Source organism: Ursus maritimus, unplaced genomic scaffold (genome assembly GCF_017311325.1).
Source record: "Ursus maritimus isolate PB19 unplaced genomic scaffold, ASM1731132v1 scaffold_13, whole genome shotgun sequence".
In the NCBI taxonomy this organism is placed as follows: domain Eukaryota; kingdom Metazoa; phylum Chordata; class Mammalia; order Carnivora; family Ursidae; genus Ursus; species Ursus maritimus.
The window spans coordinates 66650742-66669068 of NW_024423675.1; positions in this window are offsets into that span (position 1 = coordinate 66650742).

Sequence of the window (18327 nt, forward strand, 5' to 3'; positions counted from 1 at the left end):
AAAAAAAAAAAAAAAAAAAAAAAAAAAAAAAGACTGATAAATGAGACTGCATTTAAATTAAGAACTTATAGGCTAGAGCTACCCTATGACCCAGCAATTGCACTACTGGGTATTTACCCCAAAGATACAGACGTAGTGAAGAGAAGGGCCATATGCACCCCAATGTTCGTAGCAGCATTGTCCACAATAGCTAAACTGTGTAACAAGCCAAGATGTCCTTCAACAGATGACTGGATTAAGAAGATGTGGTCCATATATACAATGAAATATTACTCACCCATCAGAAAGAACGATTACCCAACATCTACAGCAACATGGAAGGGGCTGGTGGAGATTATGCTAAGTGAAATAAGTCAAGCAGAGAAAGACAATTATCATATGGTTTCACTCATTTATGGAACATAAGGAATAGCAGGGAGATCGGTAGGAGAAGGAAGGGAAGAGTGAAGGGGTAAACAGAAGGGGGAATGAACCATGAGAGACTGTGGACTCTGGGAAACAGACTGAGGGTTTCAGAGGGGAGGGGGGTGGGGGATTGGGATAGGCCGGTGATGGGTAGTAAGGTGGGCACGTATTGCCTGGAGCCTGGATATTATATGCAAACAATGAATCATGGAACTTTACATCAAAAACTAAGGGTGTACTGTATGGTGACTAACATAACATAATAAAAAAAAATTTTTTTTTTAATTACTGAACATGCAAAGAAGCAGGTAAATAAGACCCATGAAAGAAAAAAAAACTACAGACAATGATCTCTTATAAAGAAACATGCAAAATCCTCAACAAAATAGGAACAAACCATTTTATTTTTGTGTAAGATGTAAGAAAGGGGTTCGGGGTGCCTGAGTGGCTCAGTTGGTTAAGCATCTGACTTTTGATTTTGGCTCAGGTCATGATCTCTGGGTTGTGGGATCGAGCACTGCGTTGGAGTCTGCTGGAGATTCTCTCTCTCTCTCCCTCTGCCCTCACCCTACTTTCTCTCTTTCTCAAATAAATAAATAAATCTTAAAAAGCTCAGGTCATGATCTCAGGGTCCTGGTACCGAGTCCCGCATCAGGCTCCCTGCTCAGCGGGGAGCCTGCTTCTCCCTCTGCCTCTGCCTGCCACTCCCTCTGCTTGTGCACTTGCTCTCTCTCTCTCTGACAAATAACTAAAATATTTTTTAAAAAACTAATTAATTAAGAACTTATATTCACCCAAGGATATCACTGAGAGGGTAAGAAGGTGAGCCGAGGGGTTGGAGAAGCTGCCATACCACGTACAGCTAAAACGTCCTCAAATCCAGATTCTGCAAAAACCACCCATGAAGCAATGAGCAAATTACACACAAAAAGGAAATAATGGACAAGTGGCTTGAATGATCACTTTGTAAGAGAGCTATCCATGGAAATAGTGCTTTATGTCATGAGTAGCCAAGGAGCTTTAATTAAAGCTGCAATGAGACATCACCAGACACCCACCAGAAGAGCTAAAATTCAGAAGACTAAGAGGACAAGTGGCAAGGATTTGGAGCAGCAGGAACCTTCCCACTCTGCAGGTGGTAAACCGGAACCCACTTTGGAAAACACCAACCTCATCCTCTGGGTTTAAAGGCATGTGTGCCTTAGAAACAGAATCTCGCCTTAATGGGCATACCCAACATCCATGCATGCACATGTGACCCAGAGGTCTTGGACAGTACACGAAGAATGTTCCTCAGTTTGGGTTTATGTGATATTTTCTCATGACAAACACATTGTGGTTTATGATAATAGATTGTGGAATACAGTGGAGTGTTACAAAGTAACAAAAATGAACAAATTGCCACCACACACAAGAGATGAAACCTACAAGCATGGGAATGAGTGAAAGGAACAAGATAGGGAAAATACGCGTATAGGTTTCCTTCTGCATAAGAATCAAGTACGAATCCATCATGGTAGAAGTCAACACGGTGGTTATCTATGGGGAAGAGGGGAGGTGGAAGAGGTGAAGGGGCTTCTCAGGGGTGCACACTGTTCAGTTTCACCTCCTGGATTGCAGGTACATAGTTTTGTGCCCATATGATCCAACAATCAGCTGTTTGTTTCTGATTTGTCACCATGTTTTCCACTGGTTGTATGACAATAAAAAAATGATAACATTGTTACTATGAATTCATAATCAGAAATTTAATGGATTAACTGAGTGGATAATTCCTTCCTATAGTTCGGAAACTCTAAGCCTGGCTTTCTGAAATGCTGCTCCTGCCGATGGTTTCAAGAGCATGCTTCGGTGTTCCAAAGATCCCCAAAATTAAATTAATTTCTTTGAAATTCAAAAAATAAATGATATGTTGGTTTTAAGAGACAGTGAGAATATCACCAAATTCCACAAAGAATTTGACTTTGTATCCCCGAGAACAGTGGCATGCATTGCTTTAAATCAGTGGAATCCTTCTAGCAAATGTTGATGGAGTCTACCTTTCCAAGGTAAGTCTTATTGTACTAACCATTTTGGTACATGATTTCTGGGCTAAAATAATGAATTAGTAGTAGTATCCTTCGGTGTGTCATTAGATGCTTAATGAATGTTTTTCACACAGATAACAATGGACATTGCTACCCTGGTAGACATATAAAAGAAACCATTATCTTACCCCTTTAATATCCTTCTTTGCTCTAGTCCTTTTAAAATCCTTCCAGAAGAAAAACGCCTATTGCTCCTCTCATTCCTTATGCCTCTCCAGGGCTTACATTAGTTGCTAATTGCAGTATCCTGTTTTATCTACTTGGGTCCGTAGAGACCAAAGATCTTTTTGTGGCTTTCTTCCATAATATCAAGGATAAATTGCTATTTATTATCAACATATATAATGTGCCAGCATTGTCAGGGGGAAATTTCTCTTAGATGAGAAAATTTGCATAAAAATAGATGCTTGCATTTTAATCGTAGAGGACATAGCTACTCTTATCCATGCCGGGGTTAAAAAATAAAAACAGCAAAATGCGCGTGTGACAGGAAAAGTTTAACCAGTAAGCTAATACACATTCTACTCTGGTCTAACCCACGATAAACTCCCGCAGCCTCAGAAATTTGTAGTTGGATGAAAATAATATTATTCTAACATTAATAGGGCAGAGTGGCCTTCACACAGAAACCAAAGACTTGAGGGTTTTCGGAATTATAGGATTCTGGAATACTTTCCCTCAAATTTCATTTTGCGACGTTTTGAAATCTATTCCAATGACACCCAGGAAGACTTACATTTTCCACACGTTGTTTGTGCCTCCCAATATTCTTGCTTCCTCTCCCTGCAACCTCCCTTTCCACTGTAAAATGAAATATTCCCTTAAAATTTGAGGTCTTTCAGGTCTGTCAGAATAACTGACAAAACGGCTGAAAGGTATTCCCACTAAACAGTGTATGACAAGCTAGTCTAATAAAGTATGGCAGTTTTTGTCATACCTCAGTGACCCCACAAAAGAGTTACCAATTCCGCTTATAGAAACAAATCACATTCCTCTTGATACAGTTTCTACTTTCAGAAATAGCAGCAAAAACCACAAATCACTCACTGGCAGAGTTGTTCCCCTGCTGTGCCATCTGATACAACCCATTAATGCCGTGTGACAGCTGTCCCAGCCAACACTTGTGTGGTGACTTCCGTGTGTGTGTGTGCGCACGTGGGTGTGCTTGTGTGTGTGTGTGTGTGCGTGTATGTTGTATTGATATTTTAGAGGAGGAAAAGGAAAGGAATCTCTCCTCTTCTCGTCTGGAAAAAATGAACTATACATTTTGAACTATATATTCTTCCTACTTTGTTCTACCACGGGAACGAAAGAGAAAGAAGAAATGTAGATATTTCTTGTGGCATTTTCTGATCGAGAATCATCAGGATTTCTGTGGCCTACTGATCCATGGCTGTTAGCTCTCCACTTTAAATAGAAAATTTAGAGTTTTGCTTTTCTCTTCTTCTCTGCCATGTCTTTACCTCTGTGAATTTTCATACTTGGTAACGCTATAAAAGGAAAGAAAAATCACACTTGAAAATGGTTTACCTCTTTGCAGAATTTCCTTCATTATTATTTCAGCTATTTGCACTTTGAATAAGAGTTTCCCATGCATGTGAAATGGTTTCTCCATCTGCTTGATCTTCTGGAGATAAAAAGGAAATGCCCTGCCATAGATTTAAGAGCAGAACTTCAGCGTGGGGTCCATATGGCTCATGTGTGTCCTCGGCTGGGAAATAATGAGGCTGCTTCCGTTGTATTTTGTTTTCGTTATTGCTGATTTAACACAAATGGATCCAAACGGAAATGGGAGGCAAAAGAAGGAAATGCAGGTCAAAGAGAATTGGAAGCTTATTTTATGAGATGGTGTATTTTTAAGCCCTTTTCCCAAGCTGGTGTTATTGTTGGGGTCTGTTTGGCTAAAAAGCAAAAAATCATGAAATAATAAAAATAGAGTTAAATTGATTTAAATTATGTGCCCGTCAGTTGAGACTTTGGAAAGGGTTCCCAGGACTTTTTATTTACTAAAGATTTTAAAATTTCAATATGTTGCCCATGAAGACAAGTTATTTCATGAATTAATCTTTCTAGAACATGACACTTCTTAGGAATGCCAGATTTTTCAGGCTTCCACTAAAGAAATTAAGCAAGGGTCAGAACAGAGTAAGCAGAAAGGAAGATATTTATGCATCACCGCAAAGAATATCCAAAAGCCGAAGGGCCTGTTTTCCAGCTGGGACTTAGTTTTGCAATCTGAATTTTATCAACACGCTCAGCAGTTTTCGGCTGCCAACAGAGATATTCTGAAAGCAGAAGGAGACCAAAGTCTGCAGGGGAAGAAACCCAAACTCCAAAGTAAAATCTCCAACTATCTCCGGGTTTGTCCTTTTCTTTTGAGTTTGAGAAAGGGTCAAAGAAGCAGGACCACGCCGTCTTCCCGTAAGTGCCTGAGGCTTGCCATCACTGACCTCAGTGGGTGGCTACTGTGTTTCTTACAGACAGCTGCATGTGTCACCCCCTAGCAGGAAAGAGGACCTTTGTCATTATCTCATAGATGACCAGGGGGTGGGGGGGTGGGGCAGACCAATATGCCAACGCTTCAGTACTGTCACCTGAGCCTTCTCAGCTTTCAAGTTCTGTGCCTGTGACTAGGTTTAAAGCAAGAGAGGGACAGAGAGACAGAGATGGACAGAGAGAGACCCAAGCATGTCACTGGCATTCAGTCAGTAGGAAATTTAAAACTTTATCTTAAAAAAAAAAAAAGAGGGCCCCCTGAGCAGTTCAGTCTATTGGGTGCCTGACTCTTGGTTTCAGCTCAGGTCATGCTCTCAGGGTTTGGAATGGAGGCCTGCATTGCGCTCCACGTTCCGTGGAAAGCCTGCTTGAGATTCTCTCTCCTTCTCTCTCTGCCCCCATCCCTCTCTGTAAAATAAATAAATAAATATTTTAAAAAGCAACAACGACTTTGATTGTCACCTCTTACAGCCTCCGCTGGGGAAGACCCTTAAAAAGGAGGCTTTTGGGATTTGGAGTTAAGATGGCAGACGAGTAGGGGACCCCTTTTTCAGCCGGTCCCCTGAGTCGAGCTGGAGAAGTACCAGACCAGCCTGAACATCCACGGAACCAGCCTGAGACACAGGAAGATGCATCTGGATCTCTACAAATGAACATCTCCAGCGCTGAGTATTGAGGTACAAAGCAGGGAGCCGTGAAACCACGCACAGATATGGGAAGATAAATGGAAAGGGGAGGGAACCGCCGCGTTCGGGCGCTGGGAAGCGGTAGCCACCTGCACGGGGGAGCGGGCGGGCTCGCGGAGAGCAGACTGAGACCGTGAGCCGGGGAACATGTGCGACCAGACTGAAGCGGAGCTCGATGCGCTCACTGGAACCAGACTGAGACCGGGAGATCTGGGAGCGGCTGGCGGTGTTAGAAACACAAATGACAGAGACGCGCCGGCTCTGGAAGTGAGGGCTGGGATGCCAGGTGTGGGGCGCACATCCCGGGACGCTGCAGGGTTCAGCAGCACCGACAGAAACAGAGTTAAAGTGGCCAGAACATCAGTGGAGAACGGTCCGCGATCCCTCTGTTCTGAGACAGAGGCTGAGATTCGGCCACTGCTGCTCTGACTCTCAGAAGAGGCAGAGCAAACCGCCAGGGAAAGCCGCCAGAGAACAAAAGCCTGGAAATACCGGCTCAGAGAGTGCCCATCCCCATCCCCCCTCGCAGGGGACACGGAGACTCTACCCAAACAGGGTTGCCTGAGTATCGCCGTGGCAGGCCCCTCCCCCAGAAGGCAGCCTGAAAAATCAAGAAGCCCACATCCCTAAGATCCCTATAAAACAAGGGCGCACGGCCTGGGTCCCGGTCAATAATTTGGGCTCTGGACAACCCCGCAACCTCTTCTCATCAGAATGACGAGAAAGAGAAATCCCCCCAGCAAAGAAAAGAAAATGGGTCTGTGGCCTCTGCCACAGAACTAATGGATATGGATATAACCAAATTATCAGAAATGGAATTCAGAGTAACAATGGTCAAGATGATGTGTAGACTTGAAAAAAGTATTAACGAAAATGTTAATGAGAATATAGAATCTCTAAGGGCGGAACTGAGAGTGAATCTGGCAGAAATTAAAAATTCTATGAGCCAAATGCAGTCAAAACTAGAGGCTCTGACGGCCAGGGTGAATGAGGCAGAAGAACATATCAGCGAATTGGAGGATGGGTTAGTAGAAGACAAACCTAAAATAGAATCTGTACTTTAAAAAATCCACACTCAGGAATGTAGGTTACAGGAGATTACTGACTCAATGAAACATTCCAATGTCAGAATCATCGGCATCCCCGAGGGGGTGGAGAAAAACAGAGGTCTAGAAGAGATATTTGAACAAATTGTAGCTGAAAACTTCCCTAATCTAGCAAGGGAAACAAACATTCGTGTCCAAGAGGCAGAGAGGACCCCTCCCAAGCTCAACCATGACAAACCTACGCCACGTCACGTCATAGTGCATTTTGCAAATATGAGATCCAAGCATACAGTATTGAAAGCGGCCAGGGCAAAGAAATTTCTCACGTACCAAGGCAAAAGCATCAGAATTACGTCAGACCTGTCTACACAGACCTGGAATGAGAGAAAGGGTTGGGGGAGCATATTTAAAGCTCTTTCAGAGAAAAACATGCAGCCAAGGATCCTTTATCCAGCAAGGCTGTCATTCAGAATTGATGGAGAAATAAAGACATTTCAGAATCGCCAGTCACTAACCAATTTTGTAACCACGAAACCAGCCCTACAGGAGATATTACGGGGGGTTCTATAAAAGTAAAAAGGCCCCAAGAGTGATACAGAACAGAAAGTCACAGCCAATACAAACAAAGACTTTACTGGCAACATGGCAACATTAAAATCATATCTCTCAGTAATCAGTCTTAATGTAAATGGTTTGAACCATCCCATAAAGCGCCACAGGGTTGCAGATTGGATAAAAAGAAATGACCCATCCATTTGCTGTCTACAAGAGACTCATTTCGAACCCAAAGATGCATTCAGACTGAGAGTAAGGGGATGGAGTACCATCTTTCACGCAAATGGACCTCAAAAGAAAGCTGGGGTAGCAATTCTCATATCAGATAAATTGGATTTTAAACTACAGACTATAGTTAGAGATGCAGAAGGGCACTATATTATTCTTAAAGGAAGTATTCAACAAGTGGATATGACAATTATAAATATATATGCCCCCAACAGGGGAGCAGCAGGATACACAAGTCAACTCTTAACCAGAATAAAGAGACATATAGATAAAAATACCTTAATTGTAGGGGACCTCTACACCCCACTATCAGAAATAGACAGAACACCCATGCAAAAAATTGACAAAGAAGCAAAGGCTTTGAATGCCATACTCGACGAGTTGGACCTCATAGATATATATAGAACACTACACCCCAGAACCAAAGAATACTCATTCTATTCTAATGCCCATGGAACATTCTCAAGAATAGACCATGTTCTGGGACACAAAACAGGTCTCAACCGATACCAAAAGATTGAAATTATCCCCTGCATATTCTCAGACCACAACGCTCTGAAATTGGAACTCAACCACAAGGAAAAATTTGGAAGAAACTCAAACACTTGGAGACTAAGAACCATCCTGCTCAGGAATGACTCGATAAACCAGGAAATCAAAAATCAAATTAAACAATTTATGGAGACCAATGAGAATGAAAATACAACAGTCCAAAACCTATGGGATACTGCAAAGGCAGTCCTAAGGGGGAAATACATAGCCATCCAAGCCTCACTCAAAAGAATAGAAAAATCTAAAATGCAGTTTTTATATTCTCACCTCAAGAAGCTGGAACAGCAACAGAGGGACAGGCCTAATCCACACACAAGGAAGCAGTTGACCAAAATTAAAGCTGAAATCAATCAAGCAGAAACCAGAAGTACAGTAGAGCAGATCAACAGGACTAGAAGCTGGTTCTTTGAGAGAATCAATAAAATTGACAGACCACTGGCAAGACTTATCCAAAAGAAAAGAGAAAGGACCCAGATTATTAAAATTATGAATGAAAAAGGAGAGGTCACGACGAACACCATTGAAATTGGAAGGATTATTAGAAATTTTTATCAACAGCTATATGCCAATAAACTAAGCAATCTGGAAGAGATGGAATCCTTCCTGGAAACCTATAAACTACCAAGATTGAAAAAGGAAGAAATTGATTTCTTAAACAGGCCAATTAATTATGAAGAAATTGAGTCAGTGATAAACAACCTTCCAAATAACAAAACTCCAGGCCCGGACGGTTTTCCTGGGGAATTCTACCAAACATTCAAAGAAGAAATAATACCTATTCTCCTAAAGCTATTTCAAAAAATAGAAACAGAAGGAAAGCTACCAAACTCATTCTATGAGGCCAATATTACCTTGATCCCCAAACCAGGCAAAGACCCCCTCAAAAAGGAGAATTACAGACCGATCTCCCTAATGAATATGGACGCCAAAATCCTCAACAAGATACTTGCTAATAGAATCCAACAGTACATTAAAAGGATTATCCATCACGATCAAGTGGGATTCATACCTGGGATGCAAGCGTGGTTCAATATTCGCAAATCAATCAGCGTGATACATCATATCAACAAGAAAAGACTCAGGAACCATATGATCCTCTCAATCGATGCCGAAAAAGCATTTGACAAAATACAGCATCCTTTCCTGATTAAAACCCTTCAGAGTGTAGGAATAGAAGGTACATTTCTCAATCTCATAAAAGCCATCTATGAAAAGCCTACTGCAAATATTATTCTCAATGGAGAAAAGCTGGAAGCCTTTCCCTTAAGATCAGGAACACGACAAGGATGCCCACTCTCGCCACTATTATTCAACATAGTACTAGAAGTCCTTGCAACAGCAATCAGACAACAAAAAGGGATCAAAGGTATTCAAATCGGCAAAGAAGAAGTCAAAATGTCTCTCTTTGCAGATGACATGATACTCTATATGAAAACCCAAAAAAAAGCCACTCCCAAACTATTAGAAGTTATAGAGCAATTCAGTAACGTGGCAGGATACAAAATAAATGCTCAGAAATCAGTTGCATTTCTATACACGAATAACGAGACCGAAGAAAGAGAAATTAGGGAATCCATCCCATTTACAATAGCACCAAAAACCATACGTTACCTTGGAATTAACTTAACCAGAGACGTAAAGGACCTATATTCTAGAAACTATAAATCACTCTTAAAAGACATTGAGGAAGACATAAAAAGATGGAAAGATATTCCATGCTCATGGATTGGAAGAATTAACATAGTTAAAATGTCCATGCTACCCAGAGCAATCTACACTTTCAATGCTATCCCGATCAAAATACCAAGGACATTTTTCAAAGAACTGGAACAAACAGTCCTTAAATTTGTATGGAAACAGAAAAGGCCCCGAATCTCCAAGGAACTGTTGAAAAGGAAAAACAAAGCTGGGGGCATCACAATGCCGGATTTCGAGCTGTACTACAAAGCTGTGATCACAAAGACAGCATGGTACTGGCACAAAAACAGACACATAGACCAATGGAACAGAATAGAGAGCCCAGAAATGGACCCTCAGCTCTTTGGGCAACTAATATTTGATAAAGCAGGAAAAAACATCCGGTGGGAAAAAGACAGTCTCTTCAATAAATGGTGCTGGGAAAATTGGACAGCTACATGCAAAAGAATGAAACTTGACCACTATCTCACACCATACACAAAAATAAACTCCAAATGGATGAAAGACCTCAATGTGAGACAGGAATCTATCAAAATTCTAGAGGAGAACATAGGCAACAACCTCTACGACATCGGCCAAAGCAACCTTTTTCATGACACATCCCCAAAGGCAAGAGAAACAAAAGATAAAATGAATTTATGGGACTTCATCAAGATTAAAAGTTTCTGCACAGCCAAGGAAACAGTCAGAAAAACTAAGAGGCAGCCCACGGAATGGGAGAATATATTTGCAAATGACACTACAGATAAAGGACTGGTATCCAAGATCTACAAAGAACTTCTCAAACTCAATACACGAGAAACAAATAAACAAATCAAAAAATGGGCAGAAGATATGAACAGACACTTTTCCAATGAAGACATACAAATGGCTAACAGACACATGAAAAAATGTTCAAAATCATTAGCCATCAAGGAAATTCAAATCAAAACCACACTGAGATACCACCTTACGCCAGTTAGAATGGCAAAAATAGACAAGGCAAGAAACAACAATTGCTGGAGAGGATGTGGAGAAAGGGGATCCCTCCTACATTGTTGGTGGGAATGCAAGTTGGTACAGCCACTCTGGAAAACAGTGTGGAGGTCCCTCAAAAAGTGAAAAATTGAGCTACCCTATGACCCAGCCATTGCACTACTGGGTATTTACCCCAAAGAGACAGACGTAGTGAAGAGAAGGGCCATAGGCACCCCAACGTTCATAGCAGCAATGTCCACAATAGCTAAATCGTAGAAGGAACTGAGATGCCCTTCAACAGATGACTGGATTAAGAAGTTGTGGTCCATATATACAATGGAATATTACTCAGCTGTCAGAAAGAACGAGTTCTCAACATTTGCTGCAACATGGATGGCACTGGAGGAGATAATGCTAAGTGAAATAAGTCAAGCAGAGAAAGACAACATATGATTTCTCTCATCTATGGAACATAAGAACTAAGAAGATCAGTAGGGGAAGAAAGGGATAAAGAAAGGGGGGTAACCAGAAGGGGGAATGAAGCATGAGAGACTATGGACTCTGAGAAACAAACTGAGGGCTTCAGAGGGGAAGGGGGTGGGGGAATGAGATAGACTGGTGATGGGTAATAAGGAGGGCACGTATTGCATGGTGCACTGGGTGTTATACGCAACTAATGAATCATTGAACTTTACATCAGAAACCAGGGATGTACTGCATGGTGGCTAACATAATATAATAAAAAAAATTTAAAAAATTAAAAATAAAAAATTAAAAATTAAAAAAATAAATAAATAAATAAGAAGAGGCTTTAAATAGATACTAACTTAATCCATAAATGTTTGTCTTATAAGCACTTCATTATTGGCCATCCGTCAGAACGGTGATCTCAATTCTATTATAATAGATTCTTTAGAGTATTCAAAAGAATTTCATTTGTTACTCATGCTATCTTTTTTCTATGCCTATTAAATTTTGCATTAGTTATTATCTAAATATATGTCCTGTCTCTACCAACAAAAATGATATTATATGAGAAATTTAGAAGTTAAAATCATTCAGGAAAAAAAAAACTAGGGGAATCATCCAAATTATTGGGCTAGAAAACAATACATCCAAAAAAAATGTTTAATGTTAATACGAACTTAACATTCTAATCTATAGCTAATTCCCATATTCGTTGAGAATTTACTTTGTGCAAGACCCTGCGAAAAATGTAATGGATAAATAAAGATAAATAAAACTCACTATTTGCCCTCAAGGAACTCCCATTTGAATAGTAAATGTAAGACAAAGACATTATTCATCCTAACATGTGGTAGAATACAGTAAGAGCAAGGGGTGTGGTCAGCATGTGGTGAGTGGAAGTGGGAAATTGAGTAAGGAATGGTCTGAAGAGTATTTTACATCAGGACTTGAAAGGCCACAGTCAGAGCTGGTACAGAGTTCAGTGATGCAAACAGAAAACCCAAGAGCAGGTGACTGCTGTCCCAAAGGAATTCTCTAGTAGGACAGATAGAGAAGGATTGTGGCTAGCTTAGTAACAAAAAACCTTACTCTCTTCACCTCAACATGCAAAGAATAGGTTCTTTACATGGAACAACATGAACATAATTTTTAATTTATTTCTAATTAACATTTCTAATGAACATTTTTAAAATGCAAAAAATTAGATAAAGTGGTACAATGAACCTTCAATCACCCAGTTTCAATAATGTCTGTGGTTTTTTTTTTAAGATTTTATTTATTTATGTGACAGAGAGACAGCCAGTGAGAGAGGGAACACAAGCAGGGGGAGTGGGAGAGGAAGAAGCAGGCTCATAGCAGAGGAGCCCGATATGGGACTCGATCCCGGAACGCTGGGATCACGCCCTGAGCCGAAGGCAGACGCTTAACGACTGCGCTACCCAGGTGCCCCAATAATGTCTGTGTTTTTACCTTCAGTCTTTCATCAATACACTTTCCACTTTTCTGGTAGGAGAGAACATGTCTGAGCTATGTTACAATAAATCCCAGACATCAATATCATTTTACCCACATATGCTCAGAACCTATTCTCATATAAGAACATTTTTATAAAAATAAAACCACTATTAATGCACTTAACAAAATTAAAACATATTTCTTGATATCTTGTAATACCCAGTCTGAATTTAGATTTCTTGATTCACTCAAAAATAACTTTCAATTTTTTTTTTAAGATTTTATTTATTTATTCGACAGAGATAGAGACAGGCAGCAAGAGAGGGAACACAAGCAGGGGGAGTGGGAGAGGAAGAAGCAGGCTCATAGCGGAGGAGCCTGATGTGGGGCTCGATCCCATAACGCCGGGATCACGCCCTGAGCCGAAGGCAGGCGCCTAACCGCTGTGCCACCCAGGCGCCCCAATAACTTTCAATAATTGATTTGCTTGGATTAAGATCTAGAAAGTCCCATATCTTACACTGTGTTGGTGTTTTTTAATCTATAACAGGTTCCCCTCCCCTCTCCCTGTTTGGACTGGCATTAAATTGTATTCCCTCAAAACTCATATTTGAAACTTTCATCCTCTGTACCTCAGAATGTGACTGTATTTGGAGAAAGAGCCTTAAAAGAGGTAATTGAGTTAAAATGAGGACATTGGGGTGGGACTTAGTTTAATCTGACTAGTGTCTTTATAAGAAGAGGAGATGAGAACTCAGGTATACAGAGGAAAGACCATGTGAGCACACAGGTGGCCACCCACAAGCCAAGGACGGAGGCCTAAGGAGAACCCAGGCCTGCCAACCCCTTGATTTCTGACTTACTGCTTCCAGAACTGTAAGAAAATAAAGTTCTGTGGTTTAAACCATCCCGTATGGTATTTTGTTATGTCTCCCTAACAAATTAATACACCCATATTCTGGACTTAACATGTGTCTCTATGCCCCATACTTTTAGTTGACTAGCTGTTGATGGTGCCGTGATGGTCCGCCAGGTCACCTCTACTGGTCCAGCAAACTCATCCCCCAGGAGCTGTGAGTGCAGCTGCTAAAGGCTCGCAGTTGTTCCCCTCAACACCTCTGGTCTGGTTTCTGCTGCAGTGCTCTCCCTCTGCGGGTCAGGCCACAGGAAGGACACTTGACCTGAGACCAGCTTGCTCAGCTTCTTCCCTGCCCTTCCGGGCTTCACGACCTGCAGCTCTTTCCTGGGGCACATTCCCTCAAAAAATCACACCCACTGAACACTGGAGTGGGAACTGCTATTAGGGAACTTGGTCTAATGTGGCTGGTGACAGTCGAGGTCCTAAGAAGGGATTCTGGATGGAATGGGATTCTGGAATTAGATGCCTGGCTGCCCTGAGACAATGAAATGGCTATGACTGGCGGTAGCAGGTATATTGAGAGGACCCATCAGGTGCATAGAAGTATGAGTGCTAAGGCCTCTGCCTGTATAAACTAGAAAAGGATAAACATCGAGGGAAATACACCAGCTCTTGCAAGGGGGAGGGGAAGTGGAAATTATAAGGACTGTAATTTGGGTGGATACTCCTAAGTGCCATTCCTTAAAGAGAGAAATGACAGACTCAGATCCATTAGTCACAATTTAGAGCACAATGTGAAGGTCAGTAAACTTCTTCGGCAGTATGTAAACGGATACTCATATCCTGCAGCCAGAGGCAAACAGAGCTAAACATCAGCACAGAACTTAATTTTAACAATGGAAAACTTCAAAGAAGGCTACTCTTGTAGTCTCCAAGAGCTTCTTTGCTTTCCAGCCAACAAAATGTCTAAAGCTTACACTGCCACAGACCCAGAACCGTCATTTCTCTAAGCATTCATTATTCCTTTCCGTGGGAAATAGTATTTAAGTTCCTCACTCAAAGTAAAGGTGCTCTGAATATGGATGGAAGTGTCAAATGCAATAAAGTCACACTAAAATCGGGCTTTTTAAAAAATGCATGTTGATGTAGAATTAGAACTACAGATCAAGTTTGAGGATTTTCAGTTTCAATATTTCATTTTTTTCCAAAACACAATTTTCAGAATCGAGTAGCTTAATACGATACCAAGTGACTTCCAGTAACCAGGTAAATTTAAGGGCATAATTAAATTGGAAATTCGAAAGAAATCTATTCCTTATTAATCCTTCATAAAATACTTAAAACTCTATGCATCCATGGAAAATGAATTTCGAAAGGAATAATAAAAGGTGTAAGAGACACGATGGTATAAACTGAAGTAACAGGACTGATGATGCAGGCGATCCCATTTACAGATGATGTGAGGTAAAATATAGTTCTTCATTCACCCTTTCTTCATTACCCTTACTATGTCTAGTATTTTCCTTAGAAATTGATACAGAAAAATCGATCATGATCAATACATTAGGACATAACCTCAGTAGGAAAGAGAAAGACTAAACATAAATTATAAAAGTCTCAGCATTGAAAGAAAGTGTAAATACAGCTACTGTGTTGGCAGTTGTCCATGGTTCTGATTGCACATGGCGGAGAAGCTGGGGGTAGGGAAACAGAGAGGGTCACAACATAGCCCCCACTCCAACCATGCACTATAACAGCTTAGAATCCCAATACTTAAGAAAAGAGTATGTACATTTATTGAAAATATGACAGAATATAAAATAGGATAGTATATGAAATCAGCTCAGTAAGTTGTACAATGCAAGTGACTACTTCATTTGTCCTATGAAAGTATAAACTTTATAAATATTATCATCAAGATGAAAAAATATCAATAAAGATAAAAGTGCAAACTTATGGACTAATGTCCCATTCCCAGATCAGATGGTGTCCCCAAGCAACCTCATAAATCCACTATCTAGTCAGAGCATCCTATATAACAAAGCTTTTTAGTGTCTTCCAGGGGTCACCCATTTTTAGTTTCAATATATGTGAAACAGTTTGAGGTATAGGAGCTTTTTCCCCTAACAAGATTTATTTTTCTAGTCAAACATTCAAAGTTTGCTCAGGTTTTAATTTGTCCCTTTTTGTGAGAAAATAAATGTATCAAATCATATGAGCTGTCTGTAGTAAATGGACTGTTCCTTAGGTACTATTTGGCACCACTTTTCCCCTTTCTTTTAGCTACAGGTTAGTCACATGTCTCCATGTTCTCATGAGCCATGGGAGGTGGGGGACAAGATCATTCTTAGACTTTTAACTAATGCATGAAAGCTAAAAAGCTGACACCAAAATCCAAGTCCTAGATTAGAGTCCAGTGACATAAAACATGAGGAAAGCCTTGAGAAACTAGCTCTAGTTGAAGTATAAAAAATATTCAATGTCTTCAAGTGAAAGCAATGACACTCAATTTAAAGGTGCAACAGTAATTCACTTGGGTGACCTGGCTGTGCATATGTGTGTGTCTGTGCATGCTTGTGTGTGTGTAAGTGTGTCTGAGTGTGAGTATGTATGTGTGTGTGTGTACAGATAACTATAAGAACAAAATACTCTAAATGTACAAAAATATTTCTGTACACAACTTAATTTGTGTTGCATATAATGACCAAATGTTATGTAAGAAAGCCCTAGTAGGAAGCTCTTCATTTATGTAATTAAGTTTATAGTTTCTGTGTTTATTTCAAGGTGAATTTCCTTAAGATTCATTTCCTAATTTGAGGCATTAGCACATTCAAACAGTGGTTGAGTTTCACACTTAATAAGAAATACAGTATGTGTGAAATGTGTATAGAAATACACTCTTTCTACCAGGAGAGGCTAATGAGAGGCATCAGGACGGGGCCCATTGTTTAAACACACAATTTACACTCATAAATGAACTGCTTTGAACCATTTCATCCATCAGTGGATGACTGAGACTGGTAACAGAAATATTCACTCGTGATTTTTTAATACTCTTGGCTCCATTACTCTTCTATTTTGAAATCTTGTTGCTTTCTTTATTCTAGCTCAAACCTATTCATTGAAGACTTGATTAGGACCTACTATACGCTTCAGTGTACTAAGGGTTTGAGGAAAATTCATATAAAATTAGGTCCCTTTACTCAGGGAGTTTTTTACAAATTACTCTCCTACAAGACACATGTAATATGTGCTCGAATGGAAGTACATACACGATCATAAGAGAATAAATGCAGAGAGAGTTCTGTCCCAGACTTCCTACGAGGATTAGTACGGGCAGGTTCACTGTGGCTCAGGGAGAAAGGAAGGCTTCTGGACGATTTTACGTGTGAGCTGGACCCTCCAGCTAGAGTGGAATTGGAGTCTTATTCATCAGTAAAAGAAGCTACTGATACAAAACACAGCAGGGTAGATCCCAAAAACATGACCGTGAGAGCAAGGTGGACAAGAAGGAACAGTGAAGTCCTAATGACAGGAAGGACATCAGCAGCGGCCATGGGCTGGGGTGAGGGACATGGGTGACTGTAAAGGTGTACAAGGGAACATTCTGAAGGGAAGGAAACGTTCCATGTCATGATTGTGGTGGGGGTGGGTACACAACTGTTAGTGCTTCACAAAACTCATTGAGGGCACCTGGGGGCTCAGTCAGTGAAGCGGCTGCCTTTGGCTCAGGTCATGATCTCAGGGTCCTAGGATCAAGTCCCGCACCAGGCTCCTTGCTCAGCGGGGAGCCTCTTCTCCCTCTGCCTGCCGCTTCCCCTGCTTGCACACTCCCTCTCACACTCTCTCTCTCTCAAATAAACAAATAAATCCTTTTAAAAAAATCATTTGATTTAAAACTCACTGAATTGTACCTAAAAATTGGTGTATTTTATTATGTGTGTAAATTAGACCTCACTAAATCTTAGTTTAAAAAATTAAAGAACAGGGGCGCCTGGGTGGCTCAGTCGTTAAGCGTCTGCCTTCGGCTCAGGGCGTGATCCTGGTGTTATGGGATCTAGCCCCACATCAGGCTCCTCTGCTGGGAGCCTGCTTCTTCCTCTCCACTCCCCCTGCTTGTGTTCCCTCTCTCGCTGGCTGTCTCTCTCTCTGTCAAATAAATAAATAAAATCTTTAAAAAAAATAAAAATAAAAAATAAATTAAAAAAATAAAGAACAAAGACAGAAGCGTGCGCGCGCGCACACACACACACACACACACACACACACAGATCTTCACCTGAAGCTCAAAGGGAGGTATGCATTCAAACATAAGTTAATAAGGTTTTCTCAGCATGTTAATATGATCTGATCTGCACACTGAGTTTATCTAAAATCACATAGTCCAGTACAGTAACCACTAATACCTTGGGTCCATTTAAATTTAAATTGATTAACAACAAAAAATATATAAAATTTCCTCAGTCACACCAAAAACATGTCGGGCGTTCAGTGGCCACTGCAGAAAGTTCTATTGGACAGCACTCATCCACAATTATGCACAAGGAAGACACACAATTTTGAGATCCAAATGGAGAAAGTTGTTATTTCTCCATTTTGTCCAGACCTATACTGATACTTACTAAGTAAAAATCCTTAGAGCATGTATGGAGGCTGTGTAATGGAAACTTAAAGCTTGCATTATTTTTGTTTTGTGCAAAAAAATGATGATTTCGGAAGGTTCTCAGAGCACAAGGCAGGTAATCATGGGAAGTAACCATTTCTTCCATGAAAGCAAGAGCCTGTAAGCAAAGACCTGTGGAGTTGCAAGCTGATTAAACATCGAGGGAGACACA